The following is a 21,334-nucleotide window of genomic DNA, read 5'->3' on the forward strand; positions in this document are numbered from 1 at the left end:
CACATTCTGAATCCCACAATGACCTTGGGTCCATACTCCCAGAGGGATAAAGAGTAGGAGAGCTATCAGTACAGTGGATGGGATATGGAGATCTGATGGTCAGAACTGTGTGGAGTTGTACCCCTCTTATCTTTTGGTTTTGTCAATCTCTCTCTCTTTTTTTATAAATAAATGAAAGAAATTTAAAAAACTAAAACAATATACAAATTTCAATGGAGGGGATAGGCTATGTAACTCTAGTGGTTGGAATTGTTTGCAAGTATACCCATTCTTGTGGATCATTAGTAAATCACTAATAAAAACATTATGAAATTTAATTTTTAGCCTGTAAAAATAAGCTTTGGGTGGTCTTAAAGGTGGTGCTGTGGTTAAGGCACTAGACTTTCAAGCATGAGGTCCTGAGTTCAATCCCCATCAGCACATGTCTAGAGCGATGTTTGGTTCTTTCCCTCTCTCCTCTTATCTTTCTCATTAATAAATAAAGAAATTTTTTTCTGTAATAAAAATTTATTCTTTCACAAAAAAATATAGCATACACACAGCAAAAACAGAGGCGAGTGGGGTGGGGGGTGCTGGTCCTGGGCCTTTGGCACGGGGTTACCAGCTCTGCTCCATATAGGTGGAGATGTGGATCTCCTGGGCAGTTCAGCCACGTTCACCTCGAAGCATTCCTGCATGTCGTTGAGGATCTTGGCATCACCCTTGTTGGACACGAACGTGATGGCCAGGACTTGGTGCCGAAGCAGCCTGCACAGGACACACGGTGGAGGTAGGTGTCTGAGTCCTCAGGCATATCGTAGTTGAAGACGATGTTGACCTGCTCGATGTCCATGCTGCGGCCAAATAGGTTGGTGGCCACAAGGATCCGGATCTGGAAGTCCTTGTACTGCTGATAGTGCAACAGACGCTCCTCCTGGGCCATGCCCCATTGGATGGTGATGGCTGGGAAGGTTTTCTTCATTTTTATACCATTACTGAAAGAGCAAATAAAATCAAGAAAATATCAATGGACATCAAACACTATTTCATTTATCTGAGAGGAAAGAGAAAAGGAAAGATGCTTAGATGTATTAACTGTTGTAATTGTGACTTGGATATAAGTGAAGAAAGGGCTGTAGGAGTGAATATAAATGAGAAAATAAATTATAGATGATAGACAGATACATAGAGTGATAGATTATAGATAGATTTATGTATGTAGTCAAATGCTATCTGTGACTTTGTAAAAATTATTCCAGTTCCTGCTGGATGAGAGTGGAATTCAGACATCTGATGTTGAAAGTATTGTGATATTATACTCCTATTATCTTATAATTTTGTAAGCACTATTATATAAATATTGTTTAATGTTATGAAAGTCATCTCTGTATGAAGTCAGGTCAAAGTCCTGAAGAGTTGTGCAACTGGAAAATAAGAAGTTTGGAGTCGGGAGTCGGGCTGTAGCGCAGCAGGTAAAGCGCAGGTGGCGCAAAGCACAAGGACCGGCATAAGGATCCTGGTTCGAACCCCGGCTCCCCACCTGTAGGGGAGTCACTTCACAGGCGGTGAATCAGGTCTGCAGGTGTCTATCTTTCTCTCCTCCTCTCTGTCTTCCCCTCCTCTCTCCATTTCTCTCTGTCCTATCCAACAATGACAACAACAATAATAACTACAACAATAAAAAACAAGGGCAACAAAAGGGAATAAATAAATAAAATAAATATTAAAAAAAAAGAAGTTTGGAGTCACTGCTATGGAAAGAAGCCTGTAGAACTCTCATAATGCTAACCGTGTACCTACCCTTTGATCCTGTAATCCCTCTCCTGGGTATATATCATTTAAAAAATATTTAATTAAAAAAGATTTATTCAATTATTCTTGAGTAAGATAGTGAGAAAGAGAGAAAGAACTGATATCACTCTGGTCCATGTGCTGCCAGGAACTGAACTCTGCAACATATGCTCAAAGACTCCAGTGCTTTATACACTGTGCTATCTCCTGTACCACCTAGGCATATATCCTAATGACCTAAATGCACTCATCCAAAAAGCTAAGTGTGTATATGGGTATGTATTCATAGCAGCACGATTTGTAATCACCTGACCTGGATACAATCCAGGTGTTCAACAATAGATGAATGGTTGAGGAAGTTGTGGTCAGTATACACAATGGAATAGTACTCAGCTATTTTAACTGGTGAATTCACCTTCACTTCATCTTGGAAGGAGCTTGAAGGATCCATGGATGTGAGATAAGTCAGAAACAGAAGGATGGGGGGCGGTGTTACGAGAAGCAGCAGATGTGTTTCTCTTCTCTCCTCTTCTCTCCCAGATCAAATAGGAGTGCCAAAAGAGACCACCTGGGACCAAAAACAGAGAAGACAAGAACAACTTCAGGAACCCACCAAATCACCGGGGAGTGCAAACACGTGTGGCTCATGGACAGAGAGGAGACTAGGGAGAGATTAAGTGGCTGGTAACGGTCCAGCAGTTTATCAGTTGAGACACCACCTCCAGTCTATTTCACTGACAAGGGGACAGTTGAAGGGAGGCAAGGACTCCCCTGAGACTCACCAAGTGCACCTCTAAGTCTCCATTGCTACTGCCTTCAGAATATGGAGCAGCTGCAAAGAGGTCCTGTGCTGACACCAGGGGACAGAGGACTAACCAAGAAACTTAGGAGAAGACCTATAACTTAGTGGCATAGAGGTGGGGCTATGAAAACCTCTTAGCATAACCACTGGTTTATCTCTGCCACACCCTGATTTAAATCTTCCTCAGGAGTCAGTGATTAAGCTAAGGAGCCTACTTATAGTTTCAAAGCCCTCAGGCTCCCATTGCCAACAGCACAGCCAAAGCAGAAAAGAGGCTTTAAGCTCCAAATCAGGGATTAAAATACTATTGGAACAACTGTTAACTTCCACAACTGTGAACCTTTTAATAACCTTACTTAGACACAAGTCAATCCAGGCAATAGTGATCAGTAATTTGAAAATTACTGGGAGAGGGAACACATAACATAATATATAATGGTGAAACCAACAGCAAGAAATATTGGAGAAATGAATCTGGAGGAGAGTGCTGCTAAAAGCCCCCCAAAGGGTGAAGCACAAAATATTGAGTTCAACATCCAAACACTAGCTAAGGAAATAACCACAGCAGTGAGTAAAGAGTTTGAAAGAATTTTCATCAGATATGCAGAAACAACAAATCAGACTCTGGAAGAAAACACTAACTATCTCAAGGTTATTAGAGAGCTGAAAGCTGAAATATCTGACCTGAGATTAGAACAGGGTAATGAAAAAGATGAACTCCAGAAAACAGTAAAGGGGAGAGAGAACAATAAATGAGGCTGAAGACAGAATTAGCAAGGTCAAGGATGAATTAGAGACAACTAAAAAAGAAGTAAGAGATCTCAAAACGAGATTAAGAGGTATGGAAAACAACAACAGAGACCTATGGGATGACTTCAAAATAAACAGTATACACATTATTGGCTTAGCAGAGGAAGAAAGAGAGGGAGAGGAACAAAGCATTCTTCAGGCCATAATAGCTGAAAACTTGTCTATTCTAGACAACATCAAAGACATAAAGATTCAAGAAGCCCAGAGGGTCCCAAACAGAATTAACCCAGACTTAAAGACACCAAGACATATCCTATCTAGAATGGAAAGGAATAAGGAAAGGAAAGGATGCTGAAGGCTGCAAGAGAAATACAGAGTCACCTACAGAGGAAAACCCATAAGATTAGCAGCACTCTTTTCCACACAAATATTACAGGTCTGAAGAGACTAGTCCCCAAACCAAGAGACCCCTCCCAGAATGGGAGAAGATCTTTACATGCCATACATCAGACAAGATGCTAATAACCAGAATACATAAAGAACAGGCAAATTTCGGGAGTCGGGCTGTAGCGCAGCAGGTTAAGCGCAGGTGGCGCAAAGCACAAGGACCGTCATGAGGATCCCGGTTCGAACCGTGTCTTCCCACCTGCAGGGGAGTCGCTTCACAGGCGGTGAAGCAGGTCTGCAGGTGTCTATCTTTCTCTCCTCCTCTCTGTCTTCCCCTCCTCTCTCCATTTCTATCTTTCCTATCCAACAACGACAACAACAATAATAACTACAACAATAAAACAACAAGGGCAACAAAAGGGAATAAATAAATAAAATAAATATTTTTAAAAAATTTAAAAAAAGAACAGGCAAATTTCAAAAACAGCAAAACAAATAACCCTATCCAAAAATGGGGGGAGGTCATGGACAGAATATTCACCACAGAAGAGATCCAAAAGGACAAGAAACACATGAAAAAATGCTCCATGTCTCTGATTTTTAGAGAAACGCAAATAAGGACAACAATGAGAGAATATATGGCTGAGAGAATGCCATATATCAGAAAAGGTAACAGGAGCAAATGGTGGAGAGGTTATGGGGTCAGAGGAGCCCTCCTGTGCTCCTTTTGGGAATGCTCATTGGTCTAACCTCTGTGGAGAACAGTCCAGAGAACTCTTGGAAGGCTAAAAATAGACCGACCCTATGATACTACAATTCCTCTCTTGGGGATATATCCTAAGAAAGCTAACACACCCATCCCAAAAGGTCTGTGTATACATATGTTATAGGCAGCACAACTTCTAATTGCCGAAACCTGGAAGCAACCCAGGTGTTCAACAACAGATGAGTGGCTGAGCAAGTTGTGATACAATAGAATACTACTCAGCTATAAAAAATAGTGCCTTCACCATCATCAGCCGATCTAGGATGAACCTTGAGAAATTAATATTAAGTGAAATAAGTCAGAAACAGAAGGATGAATACGGGATGATCTCATCCTCAGGCAGTAGTTGAAAAACAAGATCAAAAAAGAAAACACAATTAGAAGCAGAACAGGAATTGGTGTATTGCACCAAATAAAAGACTCAGGGGTGGGTGGGGAGAATATAGATCCAAGAAGCATGACATAGGACCTAGTGGGAGTATGTTGTTATATGGAAAACTGGAAAAAGTTATGAATGTACAAACTATTGTATTTACTGTCTAATGTAAAACATTAATCACCCAATAATGAAATAAAAAAAAACTACTCTAGGGTATCTTTTACTGCCTATATTTGAGATATTTATGCTATTACTTCATCTTTATTCTTTGAAAATTTTATTTATTGGTTTTCAAGTGAGAGGGATCAGAAAACTACACAGTTTGAACTGATGATGTTGATGCCTGTTATTAATTGCCATGGATAATGCTCAAAACCAGAGCAAAAATTTCTGATAAGGCCTCTGTCAGTATCTCCAACAACAAAAAGTAAAAATAATAAGTAAGGGGGTGGGTGAGTTGGTGGGTGGGGAGAATACAGGTCCATGAAAGATGATGAGTGACATAGTGGGGGTTGTATTGTTAAATTGGAACCTGGGGAATGTTATGCATGTAAAAACTATTGTATTTATTGTTGAATGTAAAACATTAATTCCCCAATAAAGAAATAAATTATTTAAAAAAAAAAGAATGTTCCCAGCCGGGAGTCGGGCTGTAGTGCAGCGGGCTAAGCGCAGGTGGCACAAAGCACAAGGATCCCGGTTCGAACCCCGGCTCCCCACCTGCAGGGGAGTCGCGTCACAGGCGGTGAAGCAGATCTGCAGGTGTCTATCTTTCTCTCCTCCTCTCTGTCTTCCCCTCCTCTCTCCATTTCTCTCTGTCCTAACCAACAACGACAACAACAATAAAAAAATAAATAAAAAATAATAAGCAAGAATTTTTGGAAGATTTTAGCTATGAGAGAGTTGTTTTTTGAGATCCAGAAAGAGATAGCAGCCTGAGCACCACAGGTACATGCAGCCCTGGGGATTAAACTGCAGCCTGTCTCCTATGAGTCCTTTGCTCTCCCTGGGCAGCTCTCTCCCAGGTGTGAGGAATTGCTAATTAAGCTTGTCAGCACTCATCCTGGTATTTAACCCACTATCTTATCTTCCTCTGCTTTCCACAGAGGTCAGTCTCTTTTTTTAATTTTTTTAAATATTTATTTATATTTATTTATTCCCTTTGTTGCCCTTGTTGTTTCATTTTTAAAGTTATTATTGTTGTTGTCGTTGTTGAATAGGACAGAGAGAAATAGAGAGAGGTGGGGAAGACAGAGAGGGGGAGAGAAAGATAGACACCTGCAGACCTGCTTCACCTCCTGTGAGGCAAGTCCCCTGCAGGTGGGGAGCCGGGGGCTCGAACCAGGATCATTATTCTGGTCCTTGTGCTTTGCGCCACCTGTGCTTTACCCGCTGTGCTACAGCCCAACTCCTAGAGGTCAGTTTTCTATGCTAAAATTGCAGCAATTGCTACCCAATGTGTTGTTTCATGTTTGGAAAACTGAAGGGGGCGCTACTCTCTGCCCTGATCCTGCTTTCTAGCCTTTTTTCCAAATCTGACACCATCTCCCAAGACAATACCCACCTGTGTGTTAGCTGTGGCACTCAGGCAAAAATGAAGCAGTGTCATGGGCCCTTTGGTATAGACCTAAAATAGACTTCCTAGCTTCCTCACGTAGGAAGACACCAGACCACATATGTTATATTCTCACTTTTAGGTTCCTGATTATTAAACAATTTGTTTGGCTATGTATCTTTTTTAATTTTTTTATTATCTTTAATTAGTTATTGGATTGACAGCCAGAAATCAAGAGAAAAGGGGCAACAGAGAAGGACAGAGACAAAGAAAAACCTGCATCCCTGTTTTACCTCTCACAAAGCTTTCCCCCTGCAGCTGGGAACCAAACTAGGGGCATGAACCTGTGACCTTGGGCATTGTAACATCTGTGCTAAACCAAGTGCACCACAACCTGACCCCCTCTGCTTCATTTCTTTATGCTTTTTCAGACAATAATTTGCAAATACTATCGTGATGTCAACCTGACTTCCCTGAGCAGATGTCCATGTGTGTGGGGCCTCATTTCTGGGCTATCAATTCTATTCCACTGGTCAGTGTGTCTGTTCATGTTCCAGTACCAAGCAGTTTTGATGACAATGGCCCTATAATATAGTTTGAGATTTGGCAGTGTGATGCCACCAGTTCTGTTCTTTTTTCTCAAGATTGTTTTGGCAATTCTAGGTCTTTTCTGGTTCCAGATAAACATTTGTAGAATTTGTTTTATTCTCCTAAAAATCTGCTTGGGATCTTGATGTGAATAGCATTAAATTTGTAGATGGCTCTGGGTAATTTATTCATTTTGATGATGTTAATTCTTCCAACCCATGAACATGGAATATCTCTCCACTACTTTGTGTCTTTTTCAATTTCATTGAGAAGTGACTCATAATTTTCAGTATACAAGTCTTTCACTTCTTTGGCTAGGTTTACTCCTAGATATTTTATTGTTTTTGTTGCTATAGTAAAAGGAACTGATTTCTGGATTTCAATTTCTTCTAACTTAGTGTTTGCATAGAGGAATGCCACTGACTTTTGAATGTTAATTTTATAGCCTGACACATTACTGTATTGCCTGATGATTTCCAAAAGCTTCTTGCTGGATTACTTAGGTTTTTCCATGTATACTAACATGTCATCAGCAAGTAAGGAGAGTTTGACTTCTTCTCTTCCAATCTGTATGCCTTTAATTCCTTGTTCCTGCCTGATTGCTATGGCAAGAACTTCCAACACTTTGTTGAATAGTAATGGTTCTTCTTCTAGCATTTGCCCTTCTTCCGTAGCCAGTCAACAGTGTCAGGTTGAGCCTGAAGTAAAGTTTCGAGACTTACTTTGAATCTGGAGAGATGGCAGTCGTTGACTATGTGGGTCATAGTCTGTCTGTAGCCGCAGGGGCAGTTCGGGTCATCTCTGGCTCCCCAGCGATGGAACATAGCGGCGCACCGGCCATGGCCTGTTCGATAGCGATTGAGGAGGGCCCAATCATAACGTGCTAGGTCAAAACCGGGTTGATGCTTGCAGGGGTCTGAGATGAGGTGTTTGTTCTTTACCTCAGCTGACTGCCAACTCTGTTTCCAAGAGTCTGGAACAGAGAAGTTCAGTGTAGGCATAGGGGACCAGATTGGATGACGAGACGTCAAGTGTTGGACTGGGTGGGTGAAGATATTAGTGTATACTGGCAGGTCCAGTCGAGTGTAGACGTGGGAAATGAACTTAGATGATGCCGCATCCTGACAAATATCTGGTGGGACGATGTTGCTAAGAACTGGCAGCCATGGAACCGGGGTGGAAGGGATGGTTCCAGAAATTATCCTCATGGAAGAATATAATTTGGAATCGACCAAGTGGACATGGGGGCTACAGAACCATACTGGGGCACAGTATTCTGCAGTGGAATAGCATAATGCCAGAGATGATGATGATAGTGGGCAGCCGTGTCTAGTACCTGATCTGAGTGGAAATGCTTACAGTTTTTCACCACTGAGTATGATGTTGGCTGTAGGTTTGCTATTTATAGACTCCACTATCTTCAGGAATTTCCCATCTATTCCCATTTTTTGTTGTGTTTTGATCATAAAAGGATGTTGTATTTTGTCAAAAGCTTTCTCTGAATCTATCGATATGACCATGTGGTTTTTGGTCTTGCTTTTGTTGATATGGTGGATCACAATGATTGATTAAACAGTTTAAGCTCAATAAAATGTGGAAAGGAAACAGAAGAACCACTGTTAGATGCCTCAGTCTTGAGAATCATTAGCATAACCATTGTGTGATCTATCTCTCACCAGGGTTGGTTCTACATCTTTAATTAAGAAGGTATTTGAGAGCTTTAAATATCAGTAGAATTTTTCCTACCTTTTGTTACACCCATGTAAGATGGATATACACCCTAGTTGTTCGCAGGATCTTCATACCTGATTTAGTTAAAATATATTGATTTTTAACTATTTTTTACTTTGGACATTAAAGAAACTCATATTACTTTGAGAGTTAACACATGTTAGTGACAATGTTTTTTTTTTTTTAAACAGAACACTGCTCAGCTCTAGCTGATGGTGTTGCATGGGATTGAACCTAGGACTTTGCAACCTTAGGCATAAGAATTTCTTTGCATAACCATTATGCTATCTACCTCACCCATGCTCATACAGTTTTCAAGATAATATGTTTCACATTTATACGAAGACATAAAAAAAAGATCAAAAGAAAAAATTTAGGATTGTTTCTGGATGTCTCCAGAAATCATGGCTGTGTCCAGCCTTTTTTTTTTTTTTTTATAAAGTAAACCAAGTATCTGAGTACTCAGAGCAAAATATGTCAGACAAAAATTCAGTAATTCAAATCACTCTCTTACTAAACACAACTCAAAGCAGACAGCAAACTTAAGATATTCAGAGTGAGAGAGAGAGAGGGGTTGGGAAGAAGCAGTATGGAGGCTTTTTTTTTAAAGCACTTTGAACTAGATTATTTAGATCCTGCTATGTCACATTATGAGACCCCGGAGGGCATCCTATTTCCAAAAGAGCCTCAAAATCCCAGTTAAGCCAGTTCTGACTGTTCCTGCAGGATTGCTACTGGTACCCATTCCCAAAAAATGTCTTCCCATAGAAGAACAAATTGAATCAGGAGGGTAGAACTAATCATGTGTCTCTATTCTTGGGGACTGCCAAGGTTCTGGAGTAGCCTGTGCAAGTTATAGTCACCCTTTGCCACAGAACACATGGGAGAGGGAGTCCAAAAAGTCCCATGGGAAATCTCCGCACATCTCCCAAGGTCTATGATCACAGTTGTAAGGAACCAAGGTATGGCCCAGAGCAAAATGTTCCAGAGACAGAAAATATGTCTCATGAAGTAAGAGTAGAGAGTTTGGGAAACCTCTTCATAACAAAGAAGGTTGCCCATGGTGGAGGAGTCTCAGAAAAATAATAAGAGGGAAAAAAGAATCACAGTGCCTTTGTAAAATACGAGACTACAGAGAGCCAAGCAGCTGTATAGGGCTGGAGAGGTTAGGTCCCAAATTGGGTTCCAAATTGCCGGACTAGGTCCGCCAGAGAGAGAGACAAGGAAATCGTGGCTGAGTGGTAACACACTGCAATGCCTTTATTGATCAGAGACAAGACGTTTTATATATGTCTTTAGCAAGTGGGAAAAAGAAATGGCTAGGAGAGGAGGTGGAGAAAAGAAAAGGGTACAAACATAGAAAGCTTCCATAGCAGATGTTGCAAAGGTTCTAACCAATGGGATAACCAATACCCTGTAGGCAGGGTGGGTCTCAGGGAAAGCAGTGATTATGTAAATAGACCACAGCATCAAGCAATGCAGGGAACCTGAGGTAATGACCAACAAGTAGCTCACAAGTATGGGCAAAGTGCATAAATATTGTTACCCGTAAACACCATGGATTTGATCTGGATCCCATATTCAGAACAGGAGCCTATATAACCTCTGCATCCCTATAGGTCCAAGCTTGCATTCAGTTGTGAGGAGTAGTAACATTCCAGGTTGCACCAATTTCAGGCGATCCTCCTCACATTGTTGGAAGAGGATGGTATCCAACCACCCTTTAAATAATGGAACATTCTCTACCATTGTATATCACACTGAGGTCAAGGTATTATGGGGTCCCACAAAGGCATCCATTGTGTTGTTACTGATGGAGATGTCCAGTGACAGTGTCAAGAGAGCTCTGTTTGAGGTCTTGGACCACCATGTCTGTGTGGGAATCCCAGGACTCCTTGACTAGCACTCCAGGGGATCGGTACCCTGGTAGTGACTAAAGAGTCATCAATAAAGTTTTCCAGTCTCTTGCCCTTATTCAGTTTTGTAGTCTTTACTTTGTCTGACAAGGATATCATTGGAGTGATTGAGGTAAGTGTCATAGGAAGTAGGTAAGGTGGTCTGGTATGTGGCATAGTGGATAAAGCACGAGATACTCAATCATAACGTACCTAGATCAATCCCTAGCAGCACATGTACCAGATTGATATATGGTTCTTTCTCTGTCTTCTAACTTTTTTTTATAAATAAATCATTTTTAAAAAGGAGTGGGTGAGGAGGGTATGTAAGTAGAAACAATTTTGCCCTAATTTATGGATACACTGTACATATGTCCTATGTCACGGGCTTTGGTCTATATCAAGGTGTGAGTGCTTTCCTATATAGAATGAAGAAGTCTTATGAGAAAGGAAAGGTCTCACCCAAGTAACGAGGCTGAAGGGTTAACTTTCCATGCCTGACTTCTCTAGATAGTCTGAAGTGAAGCATAAAGAGGTGGTACTGGTTGCCTTGATTAGGTTGGATCAGCAGATGGAATATCAATTGGTATGAATTGAGAGAAGCATGCAGCAATGTGTTCCCCACCCTAAAGGTTCCAGGACTGGGAGAAATATGGTCTTTAGAGAGTAAGTGGGAATTTCCTGGAATGCCAGGCTAGTGTTGCTGGTGTTTCTTCCTGGGCACAAGCTCTCTGGGTTGGAGAGAACTTGACTGAAGCCAACCTGGGCTGCTGCTTACTCAGCAACCTGGGAGAGACCAGAAACTCGTGGTGGAGCAGGAACACAGTGCAATGTTTTTATTGATCACAGACAAAGCTTTTAATATCTTAGAAACTGGAAGCATCAGCTTAGAAAGGAAATAGCTAGAAGAGAGGGTGGAGAAAAGAGGACAAAGTTAGAAACCTTCCACAACAACTGTTGTGAAGGTTCTAACCAATGGGATTAAACAATATCCTGCAGGCAGGTCAGGTCTCAGGCAAAACAATTATTATGTAAATAGACCACAGCATCTAGCAATGGAGCAGGGTGGAGCTGGCATATTGCCCAACACCACTATCTGAGGGTTTAAAAAGACAATATTTATTGCTATAACCAAATAACTTAGTAATTGGGTTAACTTTGAAAATCCCATTGTTAAGAATTTGCTGGATCATATATGACCTCCCCTTAATTTATGACGTTTGAATCTATTGATATATAGCTGTATCTTGTAAAATAACACCACAGGTTGCTTCTGTTCTTCCTGGTTTAAGCTCTTTGGAGAGTCAATATTTCAAAGAACAAATCAATATTAGAAATGTATTAACAATTTGAGCCCAATGTTAAATTCAACCTGATTACCAATTTGAAGTCATAAGTTCTTAGACTTAAGGAACATATCCTCAGACGAAGGTACTATGCACCAATTTTTTTAAGTTATTTTTTTCCTCTGGCATATGTTTGTGTAGAAGATTTAAGCTGGACCTTGATACCTTGAGAATCAGAGTCTTTTTGTATAACAGTTACACTATTATCTTTGCCCTCTCTGTGGAAATCTTTATTTAAATAGAGTAAGAAGTGTCTACCAGACACAAGTACATGTTGAAAGACCACTGTGGGGGGTATTCTAGAAGATGGAGGAATGAGAAGCTGCTAGTGGCTTGAGCTCAGACCACATTGACTGGAAACAGTAGGATTTTTTGCTTTCATTAGGCCAGTCAATAAGGGGTCCTAGCATTGGCACCAAGGAGGTGACTATAACTCAATTTGGGTTAGAAAATACAGTAAAGGGGGTTCCTGGAAGATGGCAACTGAGAAGCTGTTTGTGGCTTGAGCTCTGACTACATCTCCTGGAAACGGTAGGATTTTCTGCCTTTAGTAGGCCAGTCAATAAGGGGTCCTAGAGGTGACACCAAGGAGGTGACTATAAATTAATTTGGGTTTAAGAATTAGAGTAGGAAAAAAGGGGAAATTTTTTATCCTTTTAATTTTCAAGCATACCTCCTCCCCTTTGCCCCCCCCAAAAAAAAACAAAAACAAAAAAAACAGTCCCTGGGGACCAGCTCCTAGCAGGCTCCTGCTAGGAGCCTCTTTCTTTACCAAATTCCTGTCCCACAAGGGAGTATCATTAATTCTAACTATATACCCTTCTGAAACCTCTGGCCTTTTTTCTTTCTAAGTAGCCAACCCCCCCACCTCACCCCACATAGCTAATTATATAATTAAAAATAAATAAATTAAAAAAAACCTTTACTTTCACTGCTCTTTTATGACTGTTATTTTCTTATCTTTTTATTTTTTCTCTCTCTTTCTTTTTTTTTCTTTTTCTCATTCTTTTCATCCTTTCTTCCTTAATCCTACAGCTTCCAAAGCCACAGCACCCACAACACCAAACAGTGTGCTTTTTTGAATTCACTGGTACACATTTGGGAATTATTTTGGGGAAGAATTTTGACTCAGTGTGGACTCTCACTGCGAGTGTCTCTGCTCAACATCCCTTCTTCCTTTAGCAACCCCTAGAATATACAGTGCATAGTAGATTTGCATAACTGTCTATTTCAGCTATCCTTGTCTAGTCCTGTGTTTTTTTTTCCCTCGTTCTTAACAATCAGCTGCCTCTGATCACAAGGTTTGAGGTAATCTTGGACAGGGTTTTTATTTTATTTTTTACCCTGCTCTATTTCACTATTAATATTATATAAAGGCATATATCTTCCCCGCCTTTAGGTTGATCAGAATTAACTCTTAGCATATATTTCTTTGCTAGGGTAGTGGGCATTTTACCTATTGTGGGAGGAACTTATCTCCTTAATCCTACCTCCTCTACAGACTCTCCCCTCCCTCCCCCTCCTAGCTAATCTAAAAAATAAATTAAATTAAATTAAAAATAAAGTAAAAAAATATTTCCTTTCACTGCTCTTTAATTACAGCTCTTTTTCTCATCTTTTCCCTTTTCTCTCCCTTGTCCCTTCTTTCTTTTACTTTTTTTTTTTGATCTTGTCATACACTTCTTCCTTCCTTCTTCTTTGCCTTTCTGAATTTGTGAATTATTTTGGGGGAGAAATCTGACTCTGAGTTGACTCCCTCTCTGTGTATATCTGCCCTAGTTCCCTTTCCCCTCTTGTTACCCCTAGAATATACAGTGTATAGTAACTGTCTATTCTTGCTATCCCTTCTTTCTTTTCTCTTTCTTATTCACTGGGATTTGGTTACTATTTTTTCATGGACTGGATAAATTGTTTGGCTAACTGGTAACGATTAAACTGCTTCAATACTTGCTTCAGTTGCTACTGTAATTCCTGAGGTTGGTGAATGCAATTTTCATAAAGGTATTTAGTACAGTGTTGCTTGTACTCAAGACACAACAACTGAGGAACAACAGAGCATATAAAAAATAAACACATAAATCAAAAATGTGTACATCAAAAACAAATAAAACTGCTACTCCAATGAATGAAGACAAGAGCCCAGAAGAAACTACAAATCAGCCAGAAGTAATCATAGATAAGAAAAGTATGCAAGCAATAATAAAATTATTAATCACAGAAATGAAAACAACACTGGAGGAAAGGAATGGCAGTATTAGGGAAACAACAGTTGAGACCCCCAAGGAAAATACTGATTATCTTGAGGCAATTAGAGAATGAAAGCTGAAATACCTGTAAGGAAGAAAGAAGCTTAGGGAAGGGGAAGCAGACTAACAGAAGCAGAAAACAGAATTAATCAGACAGAGTATGAGTTAGAGAAAATGAATAAAGATGTGAAAGAGCTTAAAAAGATATTGAGAGACACTGAAAACAACAACAGAGACATATGGGATGATCTCAAAAGAAGCAACATTTGTATAATTGGCATGCTTTCGGGGTGTCTCTCTCCTTCTCCGGCAGGGTGTCCTCCAGGGGAAAGGTAACGGGCTGGGGCTGGTTCTTTCTCGCTCACGACAGGGGTGACACGAAGTAAAAGACACCAGGGGACTCTTAGCGTGAATCTAGAATCTGAGTCCTTAGAGTCCCAGAATCCTAGAGTCCATTTATTAGCAAAATTGACATGAGTTAAATAGAAAAGCAATGGGGGTAATTATTGTTGCAATATGACAGAAATTACAGGTTTCTTAACAGTCAGCATGCCCCTAAGGTAGGGGGTTGGTATGACAGGAATTTATGAGGTACAAGACAGTTATTTTCCATAACACAAGCAACTTAATTATCCAAAGGTATTTGAGAGAAGCATAGGGGTTAAACCCATAGGGTGAGACAGAAAGAAGATGGATATCAAAAGGCATATAGTTTGGAATTTCTCTTGTCTGGGGTCTGAGGTGTGTGATGAAGTGTGTGATAAGGTGTGTTCTTCTGTGATCAGAAGGTGACTTTGAATGAGTGAATCTGTGGCCATGTGGCCTGCAGTTAATGGAGGGAAGTACTGGGGTATCTGTGGGCCTGAGAGTCAAGAAGGAAAGAACCAAGTCTGAGTTTCCCCCCTTATGCTCACCTCAGTTGAGAGAGACTTACCAAGAGGTTATCTTCTCAGACCTCCATCGAAAGATGGGGGTGGTTCTCCCTAAGCTCTATCAGGCTTACACATGTTACCAACATCTCCTCCTAATTTCTTAAATTAATGAACAGTGTTTATGGATCAATGTCAGTTAGAGCATTTCTTTCCTCTAAAGGAATATGAGTGTAAGGGTGAACTGAGACTCTCTGTACTGTAGCATTAATTATGTCATGTATGCGTTTCTTGAGGAATTGAATGAGGCAAGGAATAATCATCAATAGAGCTACCACAGCTAGCAAAGGGCCTAGGAGAGGCAGAAGCCAAGTAGTTAAAGGAGAAGAGAACCAGGAGTTAGTACCGAAAGAGGAAAAGGAATTCTTAATATCACAGCTAAGTTTGTGCAAGATATTAACATTTCAGTTTTACAAATCTAATTTCATTTACAAAAGAAACAACATTTTTCTAGACAAATATCACACTATTTAGCATAAATCAAGTCCAAACCATGGCAGTTCTGGAGTACCACCTTGGCAAGGGAGTTCATCTGTCTCTGGAGAGGCTCCAAGCCATCCGAGGTGAAGTCAAATGGACTGTCGAAGTTGATTTTCAATGTGTCCAGCAGCATAGAGAGATTGTCCCAAAGTCCACCAGCAAGTTTAAGGGATGCAGTCAGTTGATGTGATGTCCAGGGGAAGAAACAGCACGTCTGGTCCTCTGGTGAGTCAGCGCCAGCTGATGAAATTCTTCTTCTTCATAGAGGGTCAGCTGTGGAATAAGAAAAACTAGGAGGCAAGGACCAGGTAGAGAAGAACTGACACAAAAATTAGGTCAGAAGAAAGAGAATTGGGTAGGCTGGTGAGGTTAGCTGGAGTATATACTGGCATGGTGTCCTTTAATGGTAAGGACTTGCCAACAGGGACTCTGTGGATTTTCCAAGAGCAGTAATGTCATCCACCATAATAAGGGGAAATCAAACATTCCAGCATTGAAAAAAGAAAAAAGAAAAAAAATGTGTCTCTATGACTATGTATCTCTATAAATTGGGTGGCTTTGTCAATGAGATATAATAAATGGACAATTTGAATTTCTGTAAATATTAAGAAGGTTTAGTAAAGTTACTTCATTGATACTTTAGCCAACTGAATACTGGGGGGTGCATTCCCCTTCTTTTTTTATTAATTGAGCTTAAGGGTTATAGTTTTTCTTGTTTGAGCTGTAGCCCACATTAATTTAGAAAAAGTACCAATTGAGAAAAAAAATTGTTTACCAAACATGGGCAGGTGAGTTACATCAATCTGCCAGAGAGCACTGGCTTTTATCAATGGGAACTAGTCTTCAAATTCTGAATAGCAGGATCTTAATTAAGCAAAGCAGGAGCCAGTAAAGTGCTCTCACTATGGCAGGTCAAGCATTAAAATTTAAGACGCTTGTAAAAAAATGAAAAAAAAAATTAGGATATGAGTGACTTTAGGAGTCATCACACACCCATAAATAAAAAATAAAAATGTTTAGTTTTAAACATTACCATATGAGCAGTCGGTTCTTCATCTGTAGATTGTACCTATAATTATTTACTTAAGAGAAAATAATGTGTACCAAGTTAGAAGTTTAATGGTTATAATTGGCTTGAGTTCCTTCATATGATTTTAGAAGGGTCTTTATTAAAATATACCAGTATGTTATAGAAAGTCAATACCTAATGTGTTGACATGATAAAATGCTTACTATTTTTTTAATCACTTAAAACAATTTTAAACTTAGTTTGTTAAAATCTTTGTTTATCACAAAGCTTATCACACCCTTAGGGCAGCTATAAACAAGGGTGGGTACACAACTTAATTGATCTTTCACTTAAAAAACTAAGATAAACCTCATAGCTTAAATGTTTAAAAATAAATTTTTACTGTTACATTTATTTTAGATGACAATATTAGACTAAATAATTTTGTTGAATCACATCTGCCGAATAAAAAAAAATTATCAGGCCAGGAATATCATGTTTAACCCTTTACTCCTGGCAAGGCCACAGCTCTCTACACTGACTGGGTTATTAGAAAGCCAGTTCAAACATGGAATTAACAAATTAACAAACAGTAGCAGTTGGTATTGGGGTGCTGTTAAGGTTTACAATTCTCCCAAGAGTGAGAGAGGCATTTTAACATGCCTAGAGATCTCAGAAAATATTTTAACTAATGAATTGATGCTGATATTAGCTATCAGAAGGACGAAACTGTCCTATATTTTACTCTGGTAAAGGTGTGCCATCTCTATGAGTCAGGATCTTTAAAACCACATTTAGCTTAACTGAATCTTATTTAAAACTTAAAGCAAACTATTATTTTGGAGGGTTAACACATATTAGTGAAAACAAGGTTAGCACAGACTTAAAACAGACATTCTTGGTGAAAAAAAAATTTTTTTTCCTCAGCTCACAGCCAGTCCCCCCCACCCCGACCCCAGGAGGGGCGGGTGTGGCTAGAGGAATGATTGACTGCAGTCTTTGCCAATCTGTGGAGCAGGAGCTCTGTGATGTGATTGGCTGCATGGATGGAACAGGCAGGCTTAGTTTACCACCACACCGAGAAAAAAATTTTGGAAGTTTCTTTTCTGGGCTAAGGTACATTTTAGATTTTTAAAGAAACAAATCATTAAATTGCTATCAAAAGTGTGTGCTGGTTCTCTAATAACCTTTAAGTTAAAGAGACCGTCTTGTTTGATTGATTGATTTCTTTCTTTCTTTAAAGAATAACTTGCTAGCCAGGTAATATCTCACTCAGAACTGGTTTAATAGTTTACTGATGGATCTGGCTGTCACAAAAAAGCTTTATCTTTTGCGTTTTCCTTTTAAGCAGTAAATAGCAGTTTTAAGACCATGCCTAGGTCCACTTTAATGTCTGATTGACTCAGAAATTAGGAGAGGGTAAAGAACAAAATGCCACAAAAGTGGGAGAGGAAAAAATTAGGTCAGACTCATTTAAGATTAAACAGGGGAAGGACACTCAGTTTATCAGAGCCTGGCCAGGGTTCTGATCTACTGAGGTTATTTCTCTGCATCCACTCCATGAGCTTCCCTGGAGATTGAAGGATAGGGAGAAGGAGAGAAAGATCACAGGGACTCAAACGAGAGCCTCGGGGTTACCTTCCGATGTACTTTGGTACTGCTTCTTCATTCCTGGAGTCACGGTCCCGATCCTCTACGGTTGGGCCAGCATTTTTTTCAACCAGTTGCTTGGGGTCGGGAAATTCTGCCCCACGCTATGGGTACCAGATTTCGGGGTGTCTCTCTCCTTCTCCGGCAGGGTGTCCTCCAGGGGAAAGGTAATGGGCTGGTTCTTTCTTGCTCATGACAGGGGTGACACGAAGTAAAAGACACCAGGGGACTCTTAGCGTGAATCTAGAATCTGAGTCCTTAGAGTCCCAGAATCCTAGAGTCCATTTATTAGCAAAATTGACATGAGTTAAATAGAAAAGCAATGGGGGTAATTATTGTTGCAATATGACAGAAATTACAGGTTTCTTAACAGTCAGCATGCCCCTAAGGTAGGGGGTTGGTATGACAGGAATTTATGAGGTACAAGACAGTTATTTTCCATAACACAAGCAACTTAATTATCCAAAGGTATTTGAGAGAAGCATAGGGGTTAAACCCATAGGGTGAGACAGAGAGAAGATGGATATCAAAAGGCCATATAGTTTGGAATTTCTCTTGTCTGGGGTCTGAGGTGTGTGATGAAGTGTGTGATAAGGTGTGTTCTTCTGTGATCAGAAGGTGACTTTGAATGAGTGAATCTGTGGCCATGTGGCCTGCAGTTAATGGAGGGAAGTACTGGGGTATCTGTGGGCCTGAGAGTCAAGAAGGAAAGAACCAAGTCTGAGTTTCCCCCCTTATGCTCACCTCAGTTGAGAGAGACTTACCAAGAGGTTATCTTCTCAGACCTCCATCGAAAGATGGGGGTGGTTCTCCCTAAGCTCTATCAGGCTTACACATGTTACCAACAGCGTGCCAGAGGAAGAAAGAGAGGAAGGGGAAGCAAACATCCTAGAGGAAATAATAGAAGAAAACTTCTCAGACATGAATAACAGAAAGGACATCAAGATTCAAGAGGCCCAGAGAGTACCAAACAGAATCAACCCAGACCTGAAGACACCAAGACACATCATAGTCACAATGAGAAGAAATAAGAATAAAAAAAGGATCCTAAAGGCTGCAAGAGAGGAACAAAAAGTCACATAGAAGGGACAACCCATAAGATTATCTGCAGACTTCTCCACTCAAACTCTAAAAGCCAGGAGGAAATGGCAAGATATCTATCGAGCCCTGCATGAAAAAGGGTTTCAACCAAGGATAATATATCCTGCTAGACTTTCATTCAAACTAGATAGAGGGATCAAAACCTTCTACATCAAACAACAGTTAAAGGGGGCAACCATCACCAAGCTGGCACAGAAAGAGGTTCTAAAAGACCTCTTATAAACAAGAACATCACTATAATACTTGCAATATATCAGAGCAAACAAAAAAAAGTTTTTTTGAACAATGGCACTACAATACATTAAATCCATAATATCAATAAACGTCAATGGCTTAAACTCACCCATCAAAAGGCACAGGGTGGGGGGATGGATCAGAAAACATAACCCAACCATATGCTGCTTGCAAGAATCCCATCTGTCACAACAAGATAAACACAGACTTAAAGAGAAAGGATGGAAAACTATCATACAGGCTAACTGACCACAAAAAAGGGCAGGAACAGCCATTCTCATCTCAGACACGATAGATTTTAAATTAAATAAAGTAATAAAAGATAGGCAAGGACATTACATAATGATTATAGGATCATCAGCCAAGAATACTTAACAATTATTAACATCTATGCACCCAATGAGGGACCATCTAAATACATTAAGCACCAACTTAAAGAATTTTAAAAATATATCAATAGTAATACAATAATAGTGGGAGACTTCAATACCCCACTCTCACACATAGATGGATCAACAAAGCAGAGAACCAATAAAGATACAAGATAATTGAATGAAGAGATTGATAGACTAGACCTCTTGGATATTTTCAGAGTCCTTCACCCTAAAAAACTGGAATACACCTTCTTTTCAAATCCACATAACACATAGGATAGACCACATGTTAGGCCACAAAGACAGCATCAGTTATTTCAAGTGCATTGAAATCATCCCAAGTATTGTCTCAGACCACAGTGGAGTAAAACTAACATTTAACAACAAACAGAAAATTATTAAAAGTCACAGAATTTGGAAACTAAACAACATACTCCTTAAGAACCAATGGGTCAGAGACTCACTCAAGCAGGAAACTTAAATGTTCCTGGAAACAAATGAAAGTGAAGACACAACCTATCAAAATATTTGGGACACAGCTAAAGCAGTACTGAGAGGGAAACTTATAGCCATACAATCACATATTAAACACCAAGAAGAATCTCAAATGAACGACCTTACTGCACAAGAAGAAGCTCAAATGAACGACCTTACTGCACACCTCAAGGACTTAGAGGAAGAGGAACAAAGGAACCCTAAAGCAACCAGAAGGACAGAAATCACTAAAGTTCGAGCAGAAATAAACAACATCGAAACAACATACAAAAGATCAATGAAGCCAAATGTTGGTTCTTTGAAAGATTAAACAAAATTGACAAACCCCTCGCCAGACTCACCAAACAAAAAAGAGAGAAGACTCAAATTAATAGAATTGTAATCAATGGAGGAGATGTCACAACTGACACCACAGATATCCAGAGAATCCTTCGAAGCTTCTATAAAGAACTATACGCCACCAAGCTAGAGAATCTGGAAGAAATGGAACAATCCTAGAAGCATATGCCCTTCCAAAATTGAACCAAGAAGAACTACAAAATCTAAGTGCACCAATCACAGACAAAGAAATTGAAATTGTTATTAAGAATCTCCCCAACAACAAAAGTCCTGGACCAGATGGCTTCACAAATGAATTCTACAAAACTTTCGGGAAACAGTTAGTACCCATACTTCTTAAGCTTTTCCATAAGATTGCAGAAACAGGAATACTCCCTTCCACCTTTTATGAAGCCAACATCACCCTGATACCAAAAGATGATAGGGACAGAACAAAAAAGGAAAACTACAGACCAATATCATTGATGAACATAGATGCTAAAATATTAAACAGGATCTTGGCCAACCG

General features: G+C 39.8%; 1 pseudogene; it reads right to left on the reverse strand.

Moving 5' to 3' along the window:
- Positions 1–597: 597 nt before the first annotated feature.
- On the reverse strand, positions 598–961 carry LOC103128315 (ATP-dependent RNA helicase DDX39A-like; annotated as a pseudogene).
- Positions 962–21,334: the final 20,373 nt, after the last annotated feature.

The sequence above is a fragment of the Erinaceus europaeus genome, chromosome 11 (assembly GCF_950295315.1).
Source record: "Erinaceus europaeus chromosome 11, mEriEur2.1, whole genome shotgun sequence".
Taxonomy (NCBI): domain Eukaryota; kingdom Metazoa; phylum Chordata; class Mammalia; order Eulipotyphla; family Erinaceidae; genus Erinaceus; species Erinaceus europaeus.